We start from the raw sequence: 25,480 nt of genomic DNA, 5'->3' as shown, positions 1-25,480 counted from the left end.
ACCTGTCACCTCGCCCCCCCCCCCCCCCAGGTGTTTCAAACTAAAAGAGCCACCTTGTGCAGCAGTAATGCTGCATTCTGACAAGGTGGCTCTTTTATTTCGAGTCCCTGGCACTTCTGAAAGAATCGCTTTTTAAATTTGTCCCTCATACTTGTGAAATCGCCACGGGGGCAGGTCTTTCCCCCCTAATCCAGACTCTCCACCGCCGTCAATCATGGCTTCCGCGCACCGGGCACCGTCTCCTCTTCCTTCATTAGTGCGCAACTGCGTATGCCCGAAAACAAAAAAACTGCTCAGGTGCCGGGGACGCTAATGAAGGAAGAGGAGGCGGCGCCTGGCGTGCAGAGGCCATGATCGACGGCTGTGAGGCGTCTGGATTAGGGGGGAAAGACCTGCCCCCCTGGCGATTTCACGGTATGAGGGACAAATTTCAAAAGCGATTCTTTCAGCAGTGCCAGGGACCCGAACTAAAAGAGCCACCTTGTCAGAATGCAGCACTACTGCTGCGCAAGGTGGCTCTTTTAGTTACAAACGCCTGGGGGGAGGGAGGGTGACAGTTCCCTTTAATTTGAAAACAGGTGCAATTGGCCCTGATGTCTCTTGTCGAAACCCTACTCTGGTGCTTTATAGCCTTACCATATTTCCTTGGATCACTTGACTTGTGCTTCCATCACCCTACTTATTTTTAGTACCTGTTCTTGGGTACTCTAGTGATGGTTATTTCATTTAAGAAGTACATAATATCTAAATACAGTGGGGCAAAAAAGTATTTAGTCAGTCAGCAATAGTGCAAGTTCCACCACTTAAAAAGATGAGAGGCGTCTGTAATTTACATCATAGGTAGACCTCAACTATGGGAGACAAACTATGAAAAAAAAATCCAGAAATTCACATTGTCTGTTTTTTTATCATTTTTTTTGCATATTATGGTGGAAAATAAGTATTTGGTCAGAAACAAACAATCAAGATTTCTGGCTCTCACAGACCTGTAACTTCTTCTTTAAGAGTCTCCTCTTTCCTCCACTCATTACCTGTAGTAATGGCACCTGTTTAAACTTGTTATCAGTATAAAAAGACACCTGTGCACACCCTCAAACAGTCTGACTCCAAACTCCACTATAGTGAAGACCAAAGAGCTGTCAAAGGACACCAGAAACAAAATTGTAGCCCTGCACCAGGCTGGGAAGACTGAATCTGCAATAGCCAACCAGCTTGGAGTGAAGAAATCAACAGTGGGAGCAATAATTAGAAAATGGAAGACATACAAGACCACTGATAATCTCCCTCGATCTGGGGCTCCACGCAAAATCCCACCCCGTGGGGTCAGAATGATCACAAGAACGGTGAGCAAAAATCCCAGAACCACGCGGGGGAACCTAGTGAATGAACTGCAGAGAGCTGGGACCAATGTAACAAGGCCTACCATAAGTAACACACTACCCCACCATGGACTCAGATCCTGCAGTGCCAGACGTGTCCCACTGCTTAAGCCAGTAAATGTCCGGGCCCGTCTGAAGTTTGCTAGAGAGCATTTGGATGATCCAGAGGAGTTTTGGGAGAATATCCTATGGTCTGATGAAACCAAACTGGAACTCTTTGGTAGAAACACAACTTGTCGTGTTTGGAGGAAAAAGAATACTGAGTTGCATCCATCAAACACCATACCTACTGTAAAGCATGGTGGTGGAAACATCATGCTTTGGGGCTGTTTCTCTGCAAAGGGGCCAGGACGACTGATCCGGGTACATGAAAGAATGAATGGGGCCATGTATCGTGAGATTTTGAGTGCAAACCTCCTTCCATCAGCAAGGGCATTGAAGATGAAACGTGGCTGGGTCTTTCAACATGACAATGATCCAAAGCACACCGCCAGGGCAACGAAGGAGTGGCATTTCAAGGTCCTGGAGTGGCCTAGCCAGTCTCCAGATCTCAACCCTATAGAAAACCTTTGGAGGGAGTTGAAAGTCCGTGTTGCCAAGCGAAAAGCCAAAAACATCACTGCTCTAGAGGAGATCTGCATGGAGGAATGGGCCAACATACCAACAACAGTGTGTGGCAACCTTGTGAAGACTTACAGAAAACGTTTGACCTCTGTCATTGCCAACAAAGGATATATTACAAAGTATTGAGATGAAATTTTGGTTCTGACCAAATACTTATTTTCCACCATAATATGCAAATAAAATGTTAAAAAAACAGACAATGTGATTTTTTGGATTTTTTTTTCTCAGTTTGTCTCCCATAGTTGAGTTCTACCTATGATGTAAATTACAGACGCCTCTCATCTTTTTAAGTGGTGGAACTTGCACTATTGCTGACTGACTAAATACTTTTTTGCCCCACTGTAAATCCTCTTTTTACTACAGTTTTTGATGTCAGGTGTTTTCTGTTTGACCAGACCTGGCCTCTTTGGGGTAATGGCTTCCAGGATTCTCTGTTGTTGACAATTGTCCTACTCTCCTTCTGTTTATTCCCAATCCCAGATGATAATCAAGCATATAGATAATGAAGGTGTATGAATATAATTCCTCTCCTCAAATGAAAGAAGAGTTCTTGTTACACTAATTATGTGTTATCAAGTTATGTGCCTCCAGTGAGATTGTCGGGACTTTATCGTGGAAGTTCCTAATCAAAAGGGTTATTGTCTTGATTAAATAATCTCTAGAACTTTCATTATTTATTAAACACTACCCATTAGGCTGGATTAATGTTCAGATCTTTCCATCAGGTGTAAAACCTTAGGAGTGGTGTTTCCTCCCTATCAGATTGTGTTCCTCTGTAATTCTCTAATGGGTGCTGCACCCTTTCGTAATCCCTCTTTCTGGCTAGTAGTTGGTTGAGGTTTTTGGTCTCCTTTTTTTTCTTTTCACATGATGTGAAGAGTAAAGTTGAGTGTGTATATAAATATTGACGATGATAATGATATATTTGGACGGCTTCTACTTGACTACTCAAGAAACCACTGAAGGAGGAAGTGGGACGGTGGAGCCCTCTCTCACGGGTTCTATTATGGCTTTCGGAAAAATCAAATCACAGGCAATTATAATTTTCACTGGACAACCCCCTTAAGTTTAAGTAGAGGGAGAGGAGTCATAAACAGAAGAGTTATGTATGGACCTGTACAGTAGATATACATATGGTCTCTATTGTCTTCAATCCCATACATGTTGACAGTCATTAATACGGCTTGATACTATTCTTCTTTACTTGTAACTTCTTTCTCACTATGCCTGGTAGTTTTCTAAGGTTTCAAGACTGAAATTTGACTAAACCTTCTCTATACAGCTGCATCAGTATTTTTCTGGCACAAAAAAACATTAACATCTTGTAAATGTTAAAATGTTTCCTACATCATGCTAGTAAGATCAGAACAGAAAAAGCAGCTGTCCTATTGATTTAACTGATATTCTCACAGCTGCATTTCATGCTAATTCTTCGACTTAGCAAATGGTGTTATATTCTAGACAAAGCTACTGACACCAACATGGCTAATGCATTTCTGTTGTATAAGATGTACAGATTTATATATGTGATTGCCAGTATTTTCCTCTGCAGAACAGAAGCCATTCTGAACTAATGAGACTGAATGTAAGGTCAAATGAAGAAACTCTGAGCAGCCCAAGAATCTGATATCTACAAGAGAACACCCTCAATCAGCATTTTGCAAGAATTTCGTGGAAATGACTACATACATTTGGTGAGACTTTAGTGAATAGCACTAAATCAATGGGGCAAATGTACTAGTCTTGTCTTATATGTAAGTAGTGTAAAATCAAACTACACTGTATGAAGTCTCAGGGGCAAGTCTCTCCTTGTGGAGAATGAAGAACTCCCAGCACTCAAATATATGTCATAGATCTTGATTCTTCTGTATAGGATTGAACACGTTTCGGCTCCTCTGCTGTTGAAAGCTCCGGAGGAGTTGAAACGTGTTCAGGTTCTGAATAAAAGAATCAAGATCTTTGACATATGTGAGTGTCAGAAGTTCTTTGTTCTTATCCTATTCATTTCCATATGCACCACAATCCATAGTGGAGTGCTGATCACCATTTGGTCTTCTCGTTGTGGAGAGTGACATGCCAATGTAAGGAGACTTATAGGCCATGTAATTCTCCTCTGGGAAATTACATATGCAAAGTTCCTTTCCAGAGGGAGAGAAGACTTGAACTCCAGAGCCATCTTTTGTAAGTAGCATTCCTAAAAGTTAATATGGACATAAGGATTGCTACTTCCAATAGGTGGCACTAGATTTCAAGTTCTCTTCTTTTCTAAAGAGGAAGTTTGTATCCAAATTATATCACAGTCATATCATATATCACATTTCATGCACAATGATAAATTTGGTGAATCTTTAGACATGTTTGCCTAACTTTATACCACACATTGGTTAACTTACTTCTAGACCAACATCTTGCACTAAAATTAAGCTACACCCCTATAGAAATCGCGCATCGGGAGCAGTGGCCCCTGGTCCCCTGCATATTTACTTTCTCATCATGAATTTCTTCTCTACGCCTAGTAATTCCATAGTAGGTCTATGGCTGCTATTTTAATGACATAATATTAATAACTCCTGTGTATTATTTTTGTTGGTGGTGTATTTAGTGTATAGATCAACTTCTTTTGTGATCCACTCCATAACCGGCATTTCCACTGTCCTAATACTATTTTTAACTGCTGACTTTCATCTTTCTTTTTTGAGGCATGGCTACCTCTCTATACCTATCTATACATATGCTGAGGAAGGTTTACTAGGTGTATTGTGACTGAGCAGGGCAAGTTCAGGTGCTGTTCCCAGGTGCCCTTCCAAACCTACCCCCTATTTTCATAACGTATTTGTACTCTATAATGTCATGATGTAGTAAAAGAATATATTTTTTTAGTATTTTAATTTGTCCTGCATCCTTTTATGCTATACGTGCTCACACCCCATTCAGGCTAAACAATCCATCTTTTCTTCTATGCCGCATGTAAAATAGTAGATCTGCTGCAGTGTCCTTATGACAATACTTTCCTGTGAGGGGTGGGGGTGGGGATCACAAGAGCAGTTGCCCTGGAAGCAAAATTCTTAGGAGTTCTCAATGTGTAGTGGCAAGAGGTTAAGAGATACTGACATATCACAAGATATATATATATATATATATATATATATCTATATAGATATAGATATATATCTTGCAGCCTTGCAGCGCTGGGGTCCTGGGTTCCAATCCCACCCAGGAGAACATCTGCAAAGAGTTTGTATGTTCTCTCCGTGTTTGCGTGGGTTTCCTCCGGGTACTCCGGTTTCCTCCCACATTCCAAAGACATACTGATAGGGAATTTAGATTGTGAGCCTCAATGGGGACAGCGATGATAACGTGTGCAAACTGTAAAGCGCTGCGGAATATGTTAGCGCTATATAAAAATAAAAATAAAGATATATATATATATATATATATATATATATATATATATATATATATATATATATATATATATATATATATATATATATAACACCCTCCAGTTCTTTGAGCAACGATGGTGGCGGAAATCGACGTCTAACTTTAATCTCAAAAATCGACCATAAATGCTCAATAACGTTGAGGTCTGGGTATTGTGGGGGTCAGATGAGATGCTCAACTTCATTAGAATGTTCCTCGTGCTATGCTTTAACGATTCTAGCTGTATGATTTGGTGCATTATCATCCTGAAAGATGGCGTTCCCCTCCGGGAACAGTGCTTGAACCATTGGATGCACTTGGTCGCCCAAAATGCCTAAATAATCTCGGCTGTTAATTCTTCCATGAAGGGATATCATGGGCCGGCGGATCTCCACGAAATAGCACCCCAGATCATCACAGAACCTCCACCATGTTTTACGGTTGGGAGAAGGCAGTCTGGATGGAATGCTTCTTTTGGCTGTCTCCAAACGTACACTCGACCGGGGGTCGGAAATAGGGTAAACGATGATTCGTCTGAGAATATCACATGTTTCAACTGCTCGAAGGACCAAATCTGGAGGTTTCTACACCACTCTAAACACTTGGAAACATTTGTCATTGCGAGCAGCGGTTTTCTACTTGCAGCTCTTCCGTGGAATCCAGATTTGTGCAGCTCCCGACGAACAGTTTTCGTGGAAACTGGGTTCTGTAGGTGTTCATTGAGCTCAGCAGTGATTTTCAGAGCCGTGGTCTTGCGATCCTCTCTCACAATTTGCTTTAGAGTCTGACGGTCTCTCTCAGTCAACTTTGACTTTCGGCCGGACCTGTGCTTTGCTGCGGATGTTTATCCTTCTCTTTCAAACACAGTCATTACTTTGGAGACAGTACTTCTTGACATGCCAAGCATTCGGGCACTTTCTGTTACACTAGCGCCTGCCATACGAGCACCAACAATTTGGCCTCTTTGAAAATCCGAGAGGTCTGCCATTGGTATCATGTTCTCATCAATGTTCTTACAATTATGCAAAATAAACAGTTACTTTACATACACATATCACATAACACAAATAATCAACTACAAAACATTACCATATGTCGAAGATTATGATGGCAAAACGTTAGGTGTTTCCATTATTTGGTCTGTGTTCAGATATAGCATATACCTGGGGCGTGTCTAGTGGGGGCACGTTGGGCATTTGCATCTGTCACAGCCAGCAGCATTTTGCTGCCCCCCATAGTGGGAGTCGGACATTCTCTGAGCTGGCTGACAGACAGCTGAAAGTGTTGTGGACAGACGAATACAAGTTTGAGGTGTTTGGATCACACAGAAGAACATTTGTGAGACGTAACTGAAAAGATGCTGGAAGAGTGCCTGACGCCATCTGTCAAGCATGGTGGAGGTAATGTGATGGTCTGGGGTTGCTTTGGTGCTGGTAAAGTGGGAGATTTGTACAAGGTAAAAGGGATTTTGAATAAGGAAGGCTATCACTCCATTTTGCAACGCCATGCCATACCCTGTGGACAGCGCTGGATTGGAGCAAATTTCATCCTACAACAGGACAATGGCCCAAAGCACACCTCCAAATTATGCAAGAACTATTTAGGGAAGAAGCAGGCAGCTGGTATTCTATCTGTAATGGAGTGGCCAGCGCAGTCACCAGATCTCAACCCCATTGAGCTGTTGTGGGAGCAGCTTGACCATATGGAACGCAAAAGTGCCCATCAAGCCAAACCAACCTGTGGGAGGGGCTTCTGGAAGCATAGGGTGAAATGTCTCCAGATTACCTCAGCAAATTAACTGCTAGAATGCCAAAGGTCTGCAATGCTGTAATTGCTGCAAAGGGAGCATTCTTTGAAGAAAGCAAAGTTTAAAGGAGAAAATTGTTATTTCAAATAAAAAATCTTTTTTTTTTTCGAACTTGCCAATGTCTGGACTAGATTTTGAATTCATTTGGCAACTCATTTGATTAATAAAAGTATGAGTTTTCATAGAAAACACAAAATTGTGTGGGTGACCCTAAACTTTGGAACCGTAGTGTATATGCACATTATGCAAACATACACTATGCTATTTACTTATTTATTGCAGGGCATTCAATCAATATGTTTCTGACTTTGTTTTTTAGTGGCTAGTGTAAACGTGTGCTTACATGCCACATGCACACCAGTTTATATCCCAGTTTATACCTTTGTTTTATTTTCTGTCTGTTAGCATCATTTGCATATAAAGGTGTGGCCTGCCTTTCTTTTGAGCTGGGCATTATTAATGTGATCTCCTTTGGCTGTGTGTCCACTAGTTGGGCTCAGCCCTTATCTACATACTTGTCACTTGACAAACGGTAAGGTATTTAATATTAGAGTTAGGACTGTCCCAATTACGATTGCCGTGATGAGGCGGGATGGCTTTTGCATTTTTTTAATCAAAAAACATATTAACTAAGTACCGTATATTTTTTCATGTACTATGCTATTGATTTACTGCAGGGTGTTTAACCCCTTTACGCCCAAGGATGGTTTGCACGTTAATGACCGGGCCAATTTTTACAATTCTGACCACTGTCCCTTTATGAGGTTATAACTCTGGAACGCTTCAACGGATCTCAGTGAATCTGACATTGTTTTCTCGTGACATATTGTACTTCACGACAATGGTAAAAATTCTTTGATAGTACCTGCGTTTATTTGTGAAAAAAACGGAAATTTGGCGAAAATTATGAAAATTTCGCAATTTTCCAACTTTGAATTTTTATGCAATTAAATCACAGAGATATGTCACACAAAATACTTAATAAGTAACATTTCCCACATGTCTACTTTACATCAGCACAATTTTGGAACCAAAATTTTTTTTGTTAGGGAGTTATAAGGGTGAAAAGTTGACCAGCAATTTCTCATTTTTACAACACCATTTTTTTTAGGGACCACATCTCATTTGAAGTCATTTTGAGGGGTCTATATGATAGAAAATACCCAAGTGTGACACCATTCTAAAAACTACACCCCTCAAGGTACTCAAAACCACATTCAAAAAGTTTATTAACCCTTCTGGTGCTTCACAGGAATTTTTTGAATGTTTAAATAAAAATGAACATTTAACTTTTTTTCACAAAAAATTTAATTCAGCTCCAATTTGTTTTATTTTACCAAGGGTAACAGGAGAAAATGGACCGCAAACATTGTTGTACAATTTGTCCTGAGGACGCCAATACCCCACATGTGGGGGTAAACCACTGTTTGGGCGCATGGCACAGCTCGGAAGCGAAGGAGCGCCATTTGACTTTTCAATGCAAAATTGACTGGAATTGAGATGGGACGCCATGTTTCGTTTGGAGAGCCCCTGATGTGCCTAAACATTGAAACCCCCCACAAGTGACACCATTTTGGAAAGTAGACCCCCTAAGGAACTTATCTAGAGGTGTGGTGAGCACTTTGACCCACCAAGTGCTTCACAGAAGTTTATAATGCAGAACCGTAAAAATAAAAAATCATATTTTTTCACAAAAATTATCTTTTCGCCCCCAATTTTTTATTTTTCCAAGGGTAAGAGAAGAAATTGGACCCCAAAAGTTGTTGTACAATTTGTCCTGAGTACGCTGATACCCCATATGTGGGGGTAAACCACTGTTTGGGCGGATGGGAGAGCTCGGAAGGGAAGGAGCGCCGTTTGACTTTTCAATGCAAAATTGACAGGAATTGAGATGGGACGCCATGTTGCGTTTGGAGAGCCACTGATGTACCTAAACATTGAAACCCCCCACAAGTGACACCATTTTGGAAAGTAGACCCCCTAAGGAACTTATCTAGAGGTGTGGTGAGCACTTTGACCCACCAAGTGCTTCACAGAAGTTTATAATGCAGAACCGTAAAAATAAAAAATCATATTTTTTCACAAAAATTATCTTTTTGCCCCCAATTTTTTATTTTCCCAAGGGTAAGAGAAGGAATTGGACCCCAGAAGTTGTTGTACAATTTGTCCTGAGTACGCTGATACCCCATATGTGGAGGTAAACCACTGTTTGGGCGGATGGGAGAGCTCGGAAAGGAAGGAGCGCCGTTTGACTTTTCAATGCAAAATTGACAGGAATTGAGATGAGACGCCATGTTGCGTTTGCAGAGCCCCTAATGTACCTAAATAGTAGAAACCCCTTACAAGTGACACCATTTTGGAAAGTAGACCCCCTAAGGAACTTATCTAGATGTGTGGTGAGCGCTTTGACCCACCAAGGGCTTCACAGAAGTTTATAATGGAGAGCCGTAAAAATAAAACAAAAATTTTTTCCCACAAAAATTATTTTTTAGCCCCCAGTTTTGCATTTTCCCGAGGGTAACAGGAGAAATTGGACCCCAAAATTTGTTGTCCAATTTGTCCTGAGTGCGCTGATACCCCATATGTGGGGGGGAACCACTGTTTGGGCGCATGGGAGGGCTCGGAAGGGAAGGAGCTCCATTTGGAATGCAGACTTAGATGGAATGGTCTGCAGGTGTCACATTGCATTTGCAGAGCCCCTAATGTACCTAAACAGTAGAAACCCCCCACAAGTGACACCATTTTGGAAACTAGACCCCCTAAGGAACTCATCTAGATGTGTTGTGAAAGCTTTGAACCCCCAAGTGTTTCACTACAGTTTGTAACGCAGAGCCGTGAAAATTAAAAAAAAAAATCTTTCCCCCCAAAATTATTTTTTAGCCCCCAGTTTTGTATTTTCCCGAGGGTAAGAGGAGAAATTCGACCCCAAAAGTTGTTGTCCAATTTGTCCTGAGTACGCTGATACCCCATATGTTGGGGGGAACCACCGTTTGGGTGCATGGGAGGGCTCGGAAGGGAAGGAGTGCCATTTGGAATGCAGACTTAGATGGAATGGTCTGCAGGCGTCCCATTGCGTTTGCAGAACCCCTAGTGTACCTAAACAGTAGAAACCCCCCACAAGTGACCCCATATTGGAAACTAGACCCCCCAGGGAAATTATCTAGATGTGTTGTGAGAACTTTGAACCTCCAAGTGTTTCACTACAGTTTATAACGCAGAGCCGTAAAAATAAAAAATCTTTTTTTTTTCCCACAAAAATTATTTTTTAGCCCCCAGTTTTGTATTTTCCCAAGGGTAACAGGAGAAATTGGACCCCAACAGTTGTTGTCCTATTTGTCCTGAGTACGCTGATACCCCATATGTTGGGGTAAACCCCTGTTTGGGCACACGGGAGAGCTCGGAAGGGAAGAAGCACTGTTTTACTTTTTCAACGCAGAATTGGCTGGAATTGAGATCGGACGCCATGTCGCGTTTGGAGAGCCCCTGATGTGCCTAAACAGTGGAAACCCCTCAATTATAACTGAAACCCTAATCCAAACACTCCCCTAACCCTAATTCCAACGGTAACCCTAACCACACCTCTAACCCTGACACACCCCTAACCCTAATCCCAACCCTATTCCCAACTGTAAATGTAATCTAAACCCTAACTGTAACTTTAGCCCCAACCCAAACTGTAGCCCTAGCCCTAACCCTAGCCCTAACCCTAACCCTAGCCCTAGCCCTAACCCTAGCCCTAGCCCTAACCCTAGCCCTAACCCTAAACCTAGCCCCAACCCTAGCCCTAACCCTAACCCTAGCCCTAACCCTAGCCCTAACCCTAGCCCTAACCCTAGCCCTAACCCTAGCCTTAGCCCTAACCCTAGCCCTAATGGGAAAATGGAAATAAATACATTTTTTTAATTTTTCCCTAACTAAGGGGGTGATGAAGGGGGGTTTGATTTACTTTTATAGTGGGTTTTTTAGCGGATTTTTATGATTGGCAGCCGTCACACACTGAAAGACGCTTTTTATTGCAAAAAATATTTTTTGCATTACCACATTTTGAGAGCTATTATTTTTCCATATTTTGGTCCACAAAGTCATGTGAGGTCTTGTTTTTTGCGGGACGAGTTGACGTTTTTATTGGTAACATTTTCGGGCACGTGACATTTTTTGATCGCTTTTTATTCCGATTTTTGTGAGGCAGAATGACCAAAAACCAGCTATTCATGAATTTCTTTTGGGGGAGGCGTTTATACCGTTCCGCGTTTGGTAAAATTTATAAAGCAGGTTTATTCTTCGGGTCAGTACGATTACAGCGACACCTCATTTATATCATTTTTTTATGTTTTGGCGCTTTTATACGATAAAAACTATTTTATAGAAAAAATAATTATTTTTGCATCGTTTTATTCTCAGGACTATAACTTTTTTATTTTTGTGCTGATGATGCTGTATGACGGCTCGTTTTTTGCAGGACAAGATGACGTTTTCAGCGGTACCATGGTTATTTATATCTGTCTTTTTGATCGCGTGTTATTCCACTTTTTGTTCGGCGGTAAGATAATAAAGCGTTGTTTTTTGCCTCGTTTTTTTTTTTTTTTTCTTACGGTGTTTACTGAAGGGGTTAACTAGTGGGCCAGTTTTATAGGTCGGGCCGTTACGGACGCGGCGATACTAAATATATGTACTTTTATTGTTTTTTTTAAATTTATTTAGATAAAGAAATGTATTTATGGGAATAATATTTTTTTTTTTTTTTTTTTTTTTTTTTTACACATTTGGAAAAAATTTTTTTTACTTTTTTACTTTGTCCCAGGGGGGGACATCACAGATCGGTGATCTGACAGTGTGCATAGCACACTGTCAGATCACCGATCTGATAGCAGTGCAGGCTGCTTCACAGTGCCTGCTCTGAGCAGGCTCTGTGAAGCCACCTCCCTCCCTGCAGTACCCGGATCCGCGGCCATCTTGGATCCGGGTCTGGAGCAGGCAGGGAGGGAGGTAAGACCCTCGCAGCAACGCGATCACATCGCAGGTGTGGCCTGCCTTTCTTTTGAGCTGGGCATTATTAATGTGATCTCCTTTGGCTGTGTGTCCACTAGTTGGGCTCAGCCCTTATCTACATACTTGTCACTTGACAAACGGTAAGGTATTTAATATTAGAGTTAGGACTGTCCCAATTACGATTGCCGTGATGAGGCGGGATGGCTTTTGCATTTTTTTAATCAAAAAACATATTAACTAAGTACCGTATATTTTTTCATGTACTATGCTATTGATTTACTGCAGGGTGTTTAACCCCTTTACGCCCAAGGATGGTTTGCACGTTAATGACCGGGCCAATTTTTACAATTCTGACCACTGTCCCTTTATGAGGTTATAACTCTGGAACGCTTCAACGGATCCCAGTGAATCTGACATTGTTTTCTCGTGACATATTGTACTTCACGACAATGGTAAAAATTCTTTGATAGTACCTGCGTTTATTTGTGAAAAAAACGGAAATTTGGCGAAAATTATGAAAATTTCGCAATTTTCCAACTTTGAATTTTTATGCAATTAAATCACAGAGATATGTCACACAAAATACTTAATAAGTAACATTTCCCACATGTCTACTTTACATCAGCACAATTTTGGAACCAAAATTTTTTTTGTTAGGGAGTTATAAGGGTGAAAAGTTGACCAGCAATTTCTCATTTTTACAACACCATTTTTTTTAGGGACCACATCTCATTTGAAGTCATTTTGAGGGGTCTATATGATAGAAAATACCCAAGTGTGACACCATTCTAAAAACTACACCCCTCAAGGTACTCAAAACCACATTCAAAAAGTTTATTAACCCTTCTGGTGCTTCACAGGAATTTTTTGAATGTTTAAATAAAAATGAACATTTAACTTTTTTTCACAAAAAATTGAATTCAGCTCCAATTTGTTTTATTTTACCAAGGGTAACAGGAGAAAATGGACCGCAAACATTGTTGTACAATTTGTCCTGAGGACGCCAATACCCCACATGTGGGGGTAAACCACTGTTTGGGCGCATGGCACAGCTCGGAAGCGAAGGAGCGCCATTTGACTTTTCAATGCAAAATTGACTGGAATTGAGATGGGACGCCATGTTTCGTTTGGAGAGCCCCTGATGTGCCTAAACATTGAAACCCCCCACAAGTGACACCATTTTGGAAAGTAGACCCCCTAAGGAACTTATCTAGAGGTGTGGTGAGCACTTTGACCCACCAAGTGCTTCACAGAAGTTTATAATGCAGAACCGTAAAAATAAAAAATCATATTTTTTCACAAAAATTATCTTTTCGCCCCCAATTTTTTATTTTTCCAAGGGTAAGAGAAGAAATTGGACCCCAAAAGTTGTTGTACAATTTGTCCTGAGTACGCTGATACCCCATATGTGGGGGTAAACCACTGTTTGGGCGGATGGGAGAGCTCGGAAGGGAAGGAGCGCCGTTTGACTTTTCAATGCAAAATTGACAGGAATTGAGATGGGACGCCATGTTGCGTTTGGAGAGCCACTGATGTACCTAAACATTGAAACCCCCCACAAGTGACACCATTTTGGAAAGTAGACCCCCTAAGGAACTTATCTAGAGGTGTGGTGAGCACTTTGACCCACCAAGTGCTTCACAGAAGTTTATAATGCAGAACCGTAAAAATAAAAAATCATATTTTTTCACAAAAATTATCTTTTTGCCCCCAATTTTTTATTTTCCCAAGGGTAAGAGAAGGAATTGGACCCCAGAAGTTGTTGTACAATTTGTCCTGAGTACGCTGATACCCCATATGTGGAGGTAAACCACTGTTTGGGCGGATGGGAGAGCTCGGAAAGGAAGGAGCGCCGTTTGACTTTTCAATGCAAAATTGACAGGAATTGAGATGAGACGCCATGTTGCGTTTGCAGAGCCCCTAATGTACCTAAATAGTAGAAACCCCTTACAAGTGACACCATTTTGGAAAGTAGACCCCCTAAGGAACTTATCTAGATGTGTGGTGAGCGCTTTGACCCACCAAGGGCTTCACAGAAGTTTATAATGGAGAGCCGTAAAAATAAAACAAAAATTTTTTCCCACAAAAATTATTTTTTAGCCCCCAGTTTTGCATTTTCCCGAGGGTAAGAGGAGAAATTCGACCCCAAAAGTTGTTGTCCAATTTGTCCTGAGTACGCTGATACCCCATATGTTGGGGGGAACCACCGTTTGGGTGCATGGGAGGGCTCGGAAGGGAAGGAGTGCCATTTGGAATGCAGACTTAGATGGAATGGTCTGCAGGCGTCCCATTGCGTTTGCAGAACCCCTAGTGTACCTAAACAGTAGAAACCCCCCACAAGTGACCCCATATTGGAAACTAGACCCCCAGGGAAATTATCTAGATGTGTTGTGAGAACTTTGAACCTCCAAGTGTTTCACTACAGTTTATAACGCAGAGCCGTAAAAATAAAAAATCTTTTTTTTTTCCCACAAAAATTATTTTTTAGCCCCCAGTTTTGTATTTTCCCAAGGGTAACAGGAGAAATTGGACCCCAACAGTTGTTGTCCTATTTGTCCTGAGTACGCTGATACCCCATATGTTGGGGTAAACCCCTGTTTGGGCACACGGGAGAGCTCGGAAGGGAAGAAGCACTGTTTTACTTTTTCAACGCAGAATTGGCTGGAATTGAGATCGGACGCCATGTCGCGTTTGGAGAGCCCCTGATGTGCCTAAACAGTGGAAACCCCTCAATTATAACTGAAACCCTAATCCAAACACTCCCCTAACCCTAATTCCAACGGTAACCCTAACCACACCTCTAACCCTGACACACCCCTAACCCTAATCCCAACCCTATTCCCAACTGTAAATGTAATCTAAACCCTAACTGTAACTTTAGCCCCAACCCAAACTGTAGCCCTAGCCCTAACCCTAGCCCTAACCCTAACCCTAGCCCTAACCCTAACCCTAGCCCTAGCCCTAACCCTAGCCCTAGCCCTAGCCCTAACCCTAGCCCTAACCCTAAACCTAGCCCCAACCCTAGCCCTAACCCTAACCCTAGCCCTAACCCTAGCCCTAACCCTAGCCTTAGCCCTAACCCTAGCCCTAATGGGAAAATGGAAATAAATACATTTTTTTAATTTTTCCCTAACTAAGGGGGTGATGAAGGGGGGTTTGATTTACTTTTATAGTGGGTTTTTTAGCGGATTTTTATGATTGGCAGCCGTCACACACTGAAAGACGCTTTTTATTGCAAAAAATATTTTTTGCATTACCACATTTTGAGAGCTATTATTTTTCCATATTTTGGTCCACAAAGTCATGTGAGGTCTTGTTTTTTTGCGGGACGAGTTGACGTTTTTATTGGTAACATTTTCGGGCACGTGACATTTTTTGATCGCTTTTTATTCCGATTTTTGTGAGGCAGAATGACCAAAAACCAGCTATTCATGAATTTCTTTTGGGGGAGGCGTTTATACCGTTCCGCGTTTGGTAAAATTTATAAAGCAGGTTTATTCTTCGGGTCAGTACGATTACAGCGACACCTCATTTATATCATTTTTTTTATGTTTTGGCGCTTTTATACGATAAAAACTATTTTATAGAAAAAATAATTATTTTTGCATCGTTTTATTCTCAGGACTATAACTTTTTTATTTTTTTGCTGATGATGCTGTATGACGACTCGTTTTTTGCAGGACAAGATGACGTTTTCAGCGGTACCATGGTTATTTATATCTGTCTTTTTGATCGCGTGTTATTCCACTTTTTGTTCGGCGGTAAGATAATAAAGCGTTGTTTTTTGCCTCGTTTTTTTTTTTTTTTTCTTACGGTGTTTACTGAAGGGGTTAACTAGTGGGCCAGTTTTATAGGTCGGGCCGTTACGGACGCGGCGATACTAAATATATGTACTTTTATTGTTTTTTTTAAATTTATTTAGATAAAGAAATGTATTTATGGGAATAATATTTTTTTTTTTTTTTTCATTATTTAGGAATTTTTTTTTTTTTTTTTTTTTTTTACACATTTGGAAAAATTTTTTTTTACTTTTTTACTTTGTCCCAGGGGGGGACATCACAGATCGGTGATCTGACAGTGTGCATAGCACACTGTCAGATCACCGATCTGATAGCAGTGCAGGCTGCTTCACAGTGCCTGCTCTGAGCAGGCTCTGTGAAGCCACCTCCCTCCCTGCAGTACCCGGATCCGCGGCCATCTTGGATCCGGGTCTGGAGCAGGCAGGGAGGGAGGTAAGACCCTCGCAGCAACGCGATCACATCGCGTTGCTGCGGGGGGCTCAGGGAAGCCCGCAGGGAGCCCCCTCCCTGCGCGATGCTTCCCTGCACCGCCGGCACATCGCGATCATCTTTGATCGCGGTGTGCCAGGGGTTAATGTGCCGGGGGCGGTCCGTGACCGCTCCTGGCACATAGTGCCGGATGTCAGCTGCGATAGGCAGCTGACACCCGGCCGCGATCGGCCGCGCTCCCCCCTTGAGCGCCGCCGATCGCGCTGGACGTACTATCCCGTCCGTGGTCATAGGGGCCCACCCCTCCTCGACTGGATAGTACGTCCGATGTCAGAAAGGGGTTAATCATGATGTGTCTGTCTTTGTTTTTTTCTTTTTAGTGGCTAGTGTGAACGTGCACTTACATGCTGCATGCACACCAGTTTATATCCCAGTTCCCATACCTTTTGGTTGGGCTGTCTGGCAAGCTAATGGGTGCCAAGCCTAAAAGTGTTCAATATACTCACTGTCAGGATTCAGCTCTAATAGCGGGTTCCTGCAGTCATCACATGGCCACGTCACTCATATGCCATTTACATACTTGTGTCATGTGACAATTAGCTTTTCTTCCTGCTTCTCCAAGTTTTTCACTGAACATTGAGAGAATTAGGAAGAGAAGCTAGTCAGCACATGACTGTAAGTGTGCAAATCGCATGTGAATGAGGGGGGTGCGCCAAGCTGAATTCTTCCTCGGGGTGCCGAAAAACCTAGATACACCTCTGGTACATACTGTACAGGCATAGACTCCTTTTCTATCCTGGTGTTGTCAATTTTTGCCTTTCTTGTACAAATATCAGGAAATATTTACCTGTCATAAATTTCAAAGAAACACTCAACAGAACCTACACACTACAAATAGCAACACCATTGCAGAACTGGGTGGAGGTGAAGTCAGTAGACAATGTGGTAGAACCATTTCTCATCTGTGAACCCCGACAAGGTATAAATTAGACTGAGATTTCTTCCAAAGCTCCAGAAGCATCTGCAAACCTCTCTGCTATAAGTGTCTCTGCTCATTAATCTATCATGAAGAATGAATTGTAAGACTATAAAAATACTAAAGTGGAAATTACTACTCCCCAAGTAATTTGTCTGTTTTAGGTTTGTCAGAAACCACCTAAACAACCAGAACATTTCCTTGGAGACTTTTCAATAGACAATGGAAATAAGAACTTAAGTCATTGTGCATACATAAAAAAGAGTGTTAAAGAGGAGCTTTCCCAACATTTTATATGTGAAATGAGACATATCACTACAAGGGCTACATGGGCTTTTGAAGTTTAGTACTCCCAATATGCAAATTCCCCCTTGTTCCAAGGGGTGCTAACAGAATTTTTTATCTACACAAATCAACCAGTGGATGTGCGTTATAAGCGGACCCCAGCAATAGAGGAGGTAGAGAAATTCATTTCTCCGCCTCCTCCGCAGCTGTGCTCCGATCCTCTCTGTGCGAGAGAATCGGAGCACAGACGCATGACACTCGGCTCCTGCTCTGCTGCGAGCAGGAGCCGAGTGTCATTAGCATATCGCATCCGATACTCTCACATCGGATGCAATATGCCAGTGTGACCCCGGCCTTATATGGTTGCTCAGTCTTTTAGCTTATTTTCAGGATCTAATTTGAATAAAATTATCTAATTTCATGAGTGGTGTACATATTGTTATGACCTGGTGGTCAGGACAATAATGGACCTGGTGGTTAAGAGCACACGGAATGACCTGATAGTTACTGATAATAAAGGACGACCTCTGGGACGTGGGAACTCTGCTGACCGCAATCCCTAATCCTATCAAACACACTAGAAATAGCCGTGGATTGCGCCTAACGCTCCCTATGCAACTCGGCACAGCCTAAGGAACTAGCTAGCCCTGAAGATAGAAAAATAAAGCCTACCTTGCCTCAGAGAAATTCCCCAAAGGAAAAGGCAGCCCCCCACACATAACGACTGTGAGTAAAGATGAAAATACAAACACAGAGATTAAATAGATTTAGCAAAGTGAGGCCCGACTTACTGAACAGACCGAGGATAGGAAAGGTTACTTTGCGGTCAGCACAAAAACCTACAAAAAGACCACGCAGAGGGCACAAAAAAAGACCCTCCGCACCGACTCACGGTGCGGAGGCGCTCCCTCTGCGTCCCAGAGCTTCCAGCAAGCAAGACAACAATAAAAATAGCAAGCTGGACAGAAAAATAGCAAACCAAAGAAATACAAGCTGGAACTTAGCTTCTGCTGGGAAGACAGGTCACAAGAACGATCCAGGAGTGAACTAGACCAATTCTGGAACATTGACAGGTGGCATGGAGCAAAGATCTAAGTGGAGTTAAATAGAGCAGCCAGCTAACGAATTAACCTTGTCACCTGTGGAAGGAAACTCAGAAATACCCACCAGAGGAAGTCCATGGACAGAACCAGCCGAAGTACCATTCATGACCACAGGAGGGAGCCCGACAACAGAATTCACAACAGTATTCCCCCCCTTGAGGAGGGGTCACCGAACCCTCACCAGAGCCCCCAGGCCGACCAGGATGAGCCAAATGAAAGGCACGAACCAGATCGGCAGCATGAACATCAGAGGCAAAAACCCAGGAATTATCTTCCTGACCATAACCCTTCCACTTGACCAGGTACTGGAGTTTCCGTCTCGAAACACGAGAATCCAAAATCTTCTTCACCACATACTCCAACTCCCCCTCAACCAACACCGGGGCAGGAGGATCAACGGATGGAACCACAGACGCCACGTATATCCGCAATAACGACCTATGGAACACATTATGGATGGCAAAAGAAGCAGGAAGGGCCAAACGAAATGACACAGGATTGATAACCTCACAAATCTTATACGGACCAATGAAACGAGGCTTAAACTTAGGAGAGGAAACCTTCATAGGAACATAACGAGACGACAACCAAACCAAATCCCCAACACGAAGTCGGGGACCCACACAGCGCCGGCGGTTAGCGAAACGTTGAGCCTTCTCCTGGGAGAATGTAAAATTGTCCACCACATGAGTCCAAATCTGCTGCAACCTATCCACCACAGTATCTACACCAGGACAGTCCGAAGACTCAACCTGCCCTGAAGAGAAACGAGGATGGAAACCAGAATTGCAGAAAAACGGCGAAACCAAAGTAGCCGAGCTGGCCCGATTATTAAGGGCAAACTCAGCCAACGGCAAAAAGGACACCCAATCATCCTGATCAGCAGAAACAAAGCATCTCAGATATGTTTCCAAAGTTTGATTAGTTCGTTCGGTTTGGCCATTTGTCTGAGGATGGAAAGCCGAGGAAAAAGACAAATCAATGCCCATCCTTGCACAAAAGGAACGCCAAAACCTCTAAACAAACTGGGAACCTCTGTCAGAAACGATGTTCTCCGGGATACCATGTAAACGAACCACATGCTGGAAAAATAATGGCACCAAATCAGAGGAGGAAGGCAATTTAGACAAAGGTACCAAATGGACCATCTTAGAAAAGCGATCACAAACCACCCAAATGACTGACATCTTTTGAGAGACGGGGAGATCCGAAATAAAATCCATAGAAATATGCGTCCAGGGCCTCTTCGGGACCGGCAAGGGCAAAAGCAACCCACTGGCACGAGAACAGCAGGCCTTAGCCCGAGCACAAGTCCCACAGGACTGCACAAAAGAACGCACATCCCACGACAAAGACGGCCACCAAAAGGATCTAGCCACCAAATCTCTGGTACCAAAGATTCCAGGATGCCCAGCCAACACTGAACAATGAATCTCAGAGATAACTCTACTAGTCCATCTATCAGGGACAAACAGTTTCTCCGCTGGGCAACGGTCAGGTCTATCAGCCTGAAATTTTTGCAGCACCCGCCGCAAATCAGGGGAGATGGCAGACAAAATTACCCCCTCTTTGAGAATACCCGCCGGCTCAGGAACACCCGGAGAGTCAGGCACAAAACTCCTTGACAGGGCATCAGCCTTCACATTCTTAGAGCCCGGAAGGTACGAAACCACAAAATCAAAACGGGAGAAAAATAACGACCATCTAGCCTGTCTCGGATTCAACCGTTTGGCAGCCTCAAGATAAGTCAAATTCTTGTGATCTGTCAAGACCACCACGCGATGCTTCGCTCCTTCAAGCCAATGACGCCACTCCTCGAATGCCCACTTCATGGCCAACAACTCACGATTACCAACATCATAATTACGCTCAGCAGGCGAAAACTTTCTAGAAAAGAAAGCACATGGCTTCATCACCGAGCCATCAGAACTTCTTTGCGACAAAACAGCCCCTGCTCCAATCTCAGAAGCATCAACCTCAACCTGAAACGGGAGCGAAATATCTGGCTGGCACAACACAGGGGAAGAAGAAAAACGACGCTTCAACTCCTGAAAAGCCTCTACAGCTGCAGAAGACCAATTGACCACATCAGCACCCTTCTTGGTCAAATCAGTCAACGGTTTAGCAACAGTAGAAAAATTAGCGATGAAGCACCGATAAAAATTAGCAAAGCCCAGGAACTTTTGCAGGCTCTTCACAGATGTCGGCTGAGTCCAATCGTAAATGGCCTGGACTTTAACAGGGTCCATCTCGATAGTAGAAGGGGAAAAAATGAACCCCAAAAATGAAACCTTCTGAACTCCAAAGAGACACTTTGACCCCTTCACAAACAAGGAATTCGCACGAAGGACCTGGAACACCATTCTGACCTGCTTCACATGAGACTCCCAATCATCCGAAAAGACCAAAATATCATCCAAATACACAATCAGGAATTTATCCAGGTACTCTCGGAAGATGTCATGCATAAAGGACTGAAATACTGATGGAGCATTGGAAAGCCCGAATGGCATAACCAGGTACTCAAAATGGCCCTCGGGCGTATTAAATGCTGTTTTCCATTCATCGCCTTGTTTAATACGCACAAGATTATACGCCCCTCGAAGATCTATCTTGGTGAACCAACTAGCCCCTTTAATACGAGCAAACAAATCAGACAGCAACGGCAAAGGATACTGAAATTTGACTGTAATTTTATTAAGAAGGCGGTAATCAATACAAGGTCTCAAAGAACCATCCTTCTTGGCCACAAAAAAGAACCCTGCTCCTAACGGTGATGACGACGGGCGAATATGGCCTTTCTCCAAGGATTCCTTTATATAACTCCGCATAGCGGCGTGTTCTGGCACAGATAAATTGAACAATCGGCCCTTAGGAAACTTACTACCAGGAATCAAATTAATTGCACAATCGCAATACCTATGAGGAGGTAGGGCACTGGCTTTGGGCTCATCAAATACATCCCGATAATCCGACAAAAACTCTGGAACTTCAGAAGGAGTGGAAGATGAAATAGACAAAAATGGAACATCACCATGTACCCCCTGGCAACCCCAGCTGGACACAGACATAGATTTCCAGTCCAATACTGGATTATGAACCTGTAGCCATGGCAACCCCAAAACGACCACATCATGCAGATTATGCAACACCAGAAAGCGGATATCCTCCTGATGTGCAGGAGCCATGCATATGGTCAATTGGGTCCAGTACTGAGGCTTATTCTTGGCCAAAGGCGTAGCATCAATTCCTCTCAATGGAATAGGAAACTACAAGGGCTCCAAGAAAAAACCACAGCGCCTAGCATACTCCAAGTCCATCAAATTCAGGGCAGCGCCTGAATCCACAAATGCCATAACAGAATAGGATGACAAAGAGCAAATCAGAGTAACAGACAATAGAAATTTAGACTGTACCGTACCAATGGTGGCAGACCTAGCGAACCGCTTAGTGCGCTTAGGACAATCGGAGATAGCATGAGTGGAATCACCACAGTAAAAACATAGCCCATTCCGACGTCTGTGTTCTTGCCGTTCAGCTCTGGTCAAAGTCCTATCACATTGCATAGGCTCAGGCCCATGCTCAGATAGTACTGCCAAATGGTGCACAGCTTTACGCTCACGCAAGCGTCGATCGATCTGAATGGCCAAGGACATAGACTCATTCAGACCAGCAGGCATGGGAAATCCCACCATGACATCCTTAAGGGCTTCAGAGACACCCTTTCTGAAGATTGCTGCCAGGGCACATTCATTCCACTGAGTGAGCACAGACCACTTTCTAAACTTCTGACAATATATCTCTGCCTCATCCTGACCCTGACACAGAGCCAGCAAGATTTTCTCTGCCTGATCCACTGAATTAGGGTCGTCATAAAGCAATCCAAGCGCCAGGAAAAACGCATCAACATCACGCAATGCCGGATCTCCTGGCGCAAGGGAAAATGCCCAGTCTTGAGGGTCACCACATAACAAAGAAATAATGATCTTTACTTGTTGAACAGGGTCACCTGAGGAGCGAAGTTTCAAGGCAAGAAACAATTTACAATTATTTTTGAAATTCAAGAACTTAGATCTATCACCAAAAAACAAATCAGGAATAGGAATCCTAGGCTCTGACATCGGATTCTGAACCACAAAATCATGAATGTTTTGTACCCTTGTAGTGAGATTATCCATCCAAGAGGACAGACCTTGAATGTCCATGTTTACACCTGTGTCCTGAACCACCCAGAGGTAAAGGGGAAAAGAGAGACAAAACACACTGCAAAGAAAAAAAAATGGTCTCAGAACTTCTCTTATCCCTCTATTGAGATGCATTAGTACTTATGGCCACCTGTACTGTTATGACCTGGTGGTCAGGACAATAATGGACCTGGTGGTTAAGAGCACACGGAATGACCTGATAGTTACTGATAATAAAGGACGACCTCTGGGACGTGGGAACTCTGCTGACCGCAATCCCTAATCCTATCAAACACACTAGAAATAGCCGTGGATTGCGCCTAACGCTCCCTATGCAACTCGGCACAGCCTAAGGAACTAGCTAGCCCTGAAGATAGAAAAATAAAGCCTACCTTGCCTCAGAGAAATTCCCCAAAGGAAAAGGCAGCCCCCCACACATAATGACTGTGAGTAAAGATGAAAATACAAACACAGAGATGAAATAGATTTAGCAAAGTGAGGCCCGACTTACTGAACAGACCGAGGATAGGAAAGGTTACTTTGCGGTCAGCACAAAAACCTACAAAAAGACCACGCAGAGGGCGCAAAAAAAGACCCTCCGCACCGACTCACGGTGCGGAGGCGCTCCCTCAGCTTCCAGCAAGCAAGACAACAATACAAATAGCAAGCTGGACAGAAAAATAGCAAACCAAAGAAATACAAGCTGGAACTTAGCTTCTGCTGGGAAGACAGGTCACAAGAACGATCCCAGGAGTGAACTAGACCAATATTGGAACATTGACAGGTGGCATGGAGCAAAGATCTAAGTGGAGTTAAATAGAGCAGCCAGCTAACGAATTAACCTCGTCACCTGTGGAAGGAAACTCAGAAACACCCACCAGAGGAAGTCCATGGACAGAACCAGCCGAAGTACCATTCATGACCACAGGAGGGAGCCCGACAACAGAATTCACAACAACATATATAAATTGTTATTTTTGCATTTGTATCAACACTATGTTCTCTTGTTTTCAACTCTGTGACCAGACAATTTTTGTTACATTGTAGCTAAATGCACTGCTCAAAAAATAAAGGGAACACTTAAACAACAGAATATAACTCCAAGTAAATCAAACGTCTGTGAAATCAAACTGTCCACTTAGGAAGCAACACTGATTGACAATCAATTTCACATGCTGTTGTGCAAATGGAATAGACAACAGATGGAAACTATTGGCAATTATCAAGACACACTCAATAAAGGGGTGGTTCTGCAGGTGGGGACCACAGACCACATCTCAGTACCAATGCTTTCTGGCTAATGTTTTTGTCACTTTTGAATGTTGGTTGTGCTTTCACACTCGTGGTAGCATGAGATGGACTCTACAACCCACACAAGTGACTCAGGTAGTTCAGCTCATCCAGGATGGCACATCAATGCGAGTTTTGGCAAAAAGGTTTCCTGTGTCTGTCAGCGTAGTGTCCAGAGGCTGGAGGCGCTACCAGGAGACAGGCCAGTACACCAGGAGACATGGAGGGGGCCGTAGGAGGGCCACAACTCAGCAGCAGGACTGCTACCTCAGCCTTTGTGCAAGGAGGAACAGGAGGAGCACTGCCAGAGCCCTGAAAAATGACCTCCAGCAGGCAACAAATGTGCATGTGTCTGCACAAACTGTTAGAAACCGACTTCATGAGGATGTTCTGAGTGCCCGACGTCCACAGATGGGGGTTGTGCGCTCACAGCCCAACACCATGCAGGACGCTTGACATTTGCCACAGAACATCAGGGTTGGCAAATTTTCCACTGGCGCCCTGTGCTCTTCACAGATGAAAGCAGGTTCACACTGAGCACATGTGACTTACATGACAGAGTCTGGAGATGCCGTGGAGAGCAATTTGCTGCCTGCAACATCCTTCAGCATGACCATTTTGGCAGTGGGTCAGTAATGGTATGGGGTGGCATTTCTTTGGAGGGCCGCATAGCCCTCCCATGTGCTCGCCAGAGGTAGCCTGGCTGCCATTAAGTACCGAGATGAGATCCTCAGACCCCTTGTGAGACCATATGCTGGTGCGGTTGGCCCTGGGTTCCTCCTAATGCAGGACAATGCCAGACCTCATGTGGATGGAGTGTGTCAGCAGTTCCTGCAAGATCAAGGCATTGAAGCTATGGACTGGCCTGCCCGTTCCCCAGACCTGAATCCGATTGGACACATCTGGGACATCATGTCTCACACCATCCATCAACGTCATGTTGCACCACAGACTGTCCAGGAGTTGGCGGATGCTTTAGTCCAGGTCTGGGAGGAGATCCCTCAGGAGACCATCTGCCGCCTCATCAGGAGCATGCCCAGGCATTGTAGGGAGGTCATGCAGGCACATGGAGGCCACACACTACTCAGCATCATTTCCTTGTCTTGAGGCATTTCCACTGAAGTTGGATCAGCCTGTAACTTCATTTTCCACTTTGAATTTGAGCATCATTCCAACTCCAGACCTCTGTGG

General features: G+C 43.4%; 2 protein-coding genes across 2 annotated transcripts in view; one reads left to right on the top strand and one right to left on the bottom strand.

The window, feature by feature from the left end:
• FBXL13 (F-box and leucine rich repeat protein 13) overlaps positions 1 to 25,480 on the bottom strand; it is a 395,640-nt gene that overhangs the window by 33,461 nt on the left and 336,699 nt on the right. The gene's annotated exons all lie outside the window — the stretch shown is intronic.
• Positions 1 to 25,480, top strand: part of FAM185A (family with sequence similarity 185 member A) — a 193,043-nt gene that overhangs the window by 144,760 nt on the left and 22,803 nt on the right. Inside the window, exon 8 of the transcript XR_011320747.1 lies at positions 3,556 to 3,697. The gene's annotated coding sequence lies outside the window, so the exon portion shown is untranslated. The remainder of the gene's footprint in view (positions 1 to 3,555; positions 3,698 to 25,480) is intronic.

This window comes from Ranitomeya imitator, chromosome 4 (genome assembly GCF_032444005.1).
Source record: "Ranitomeya imitator isolate aRanImi1 chromosome 4, aRanImi1.pri, whole genome shotgun sequence".
Classification (NCBI taxonomy): Eukaryota; Metazoa; Chordata; class Amphibia; order Anura; family Dendrobatidae; genus Ranitomeya; species Ranitomeya imitator.
The sequence above is the reverse complement of the archived record's forward strand: the minus strand, read 5'-3'. Positions and strand labels throughout refer to the sequence as shown.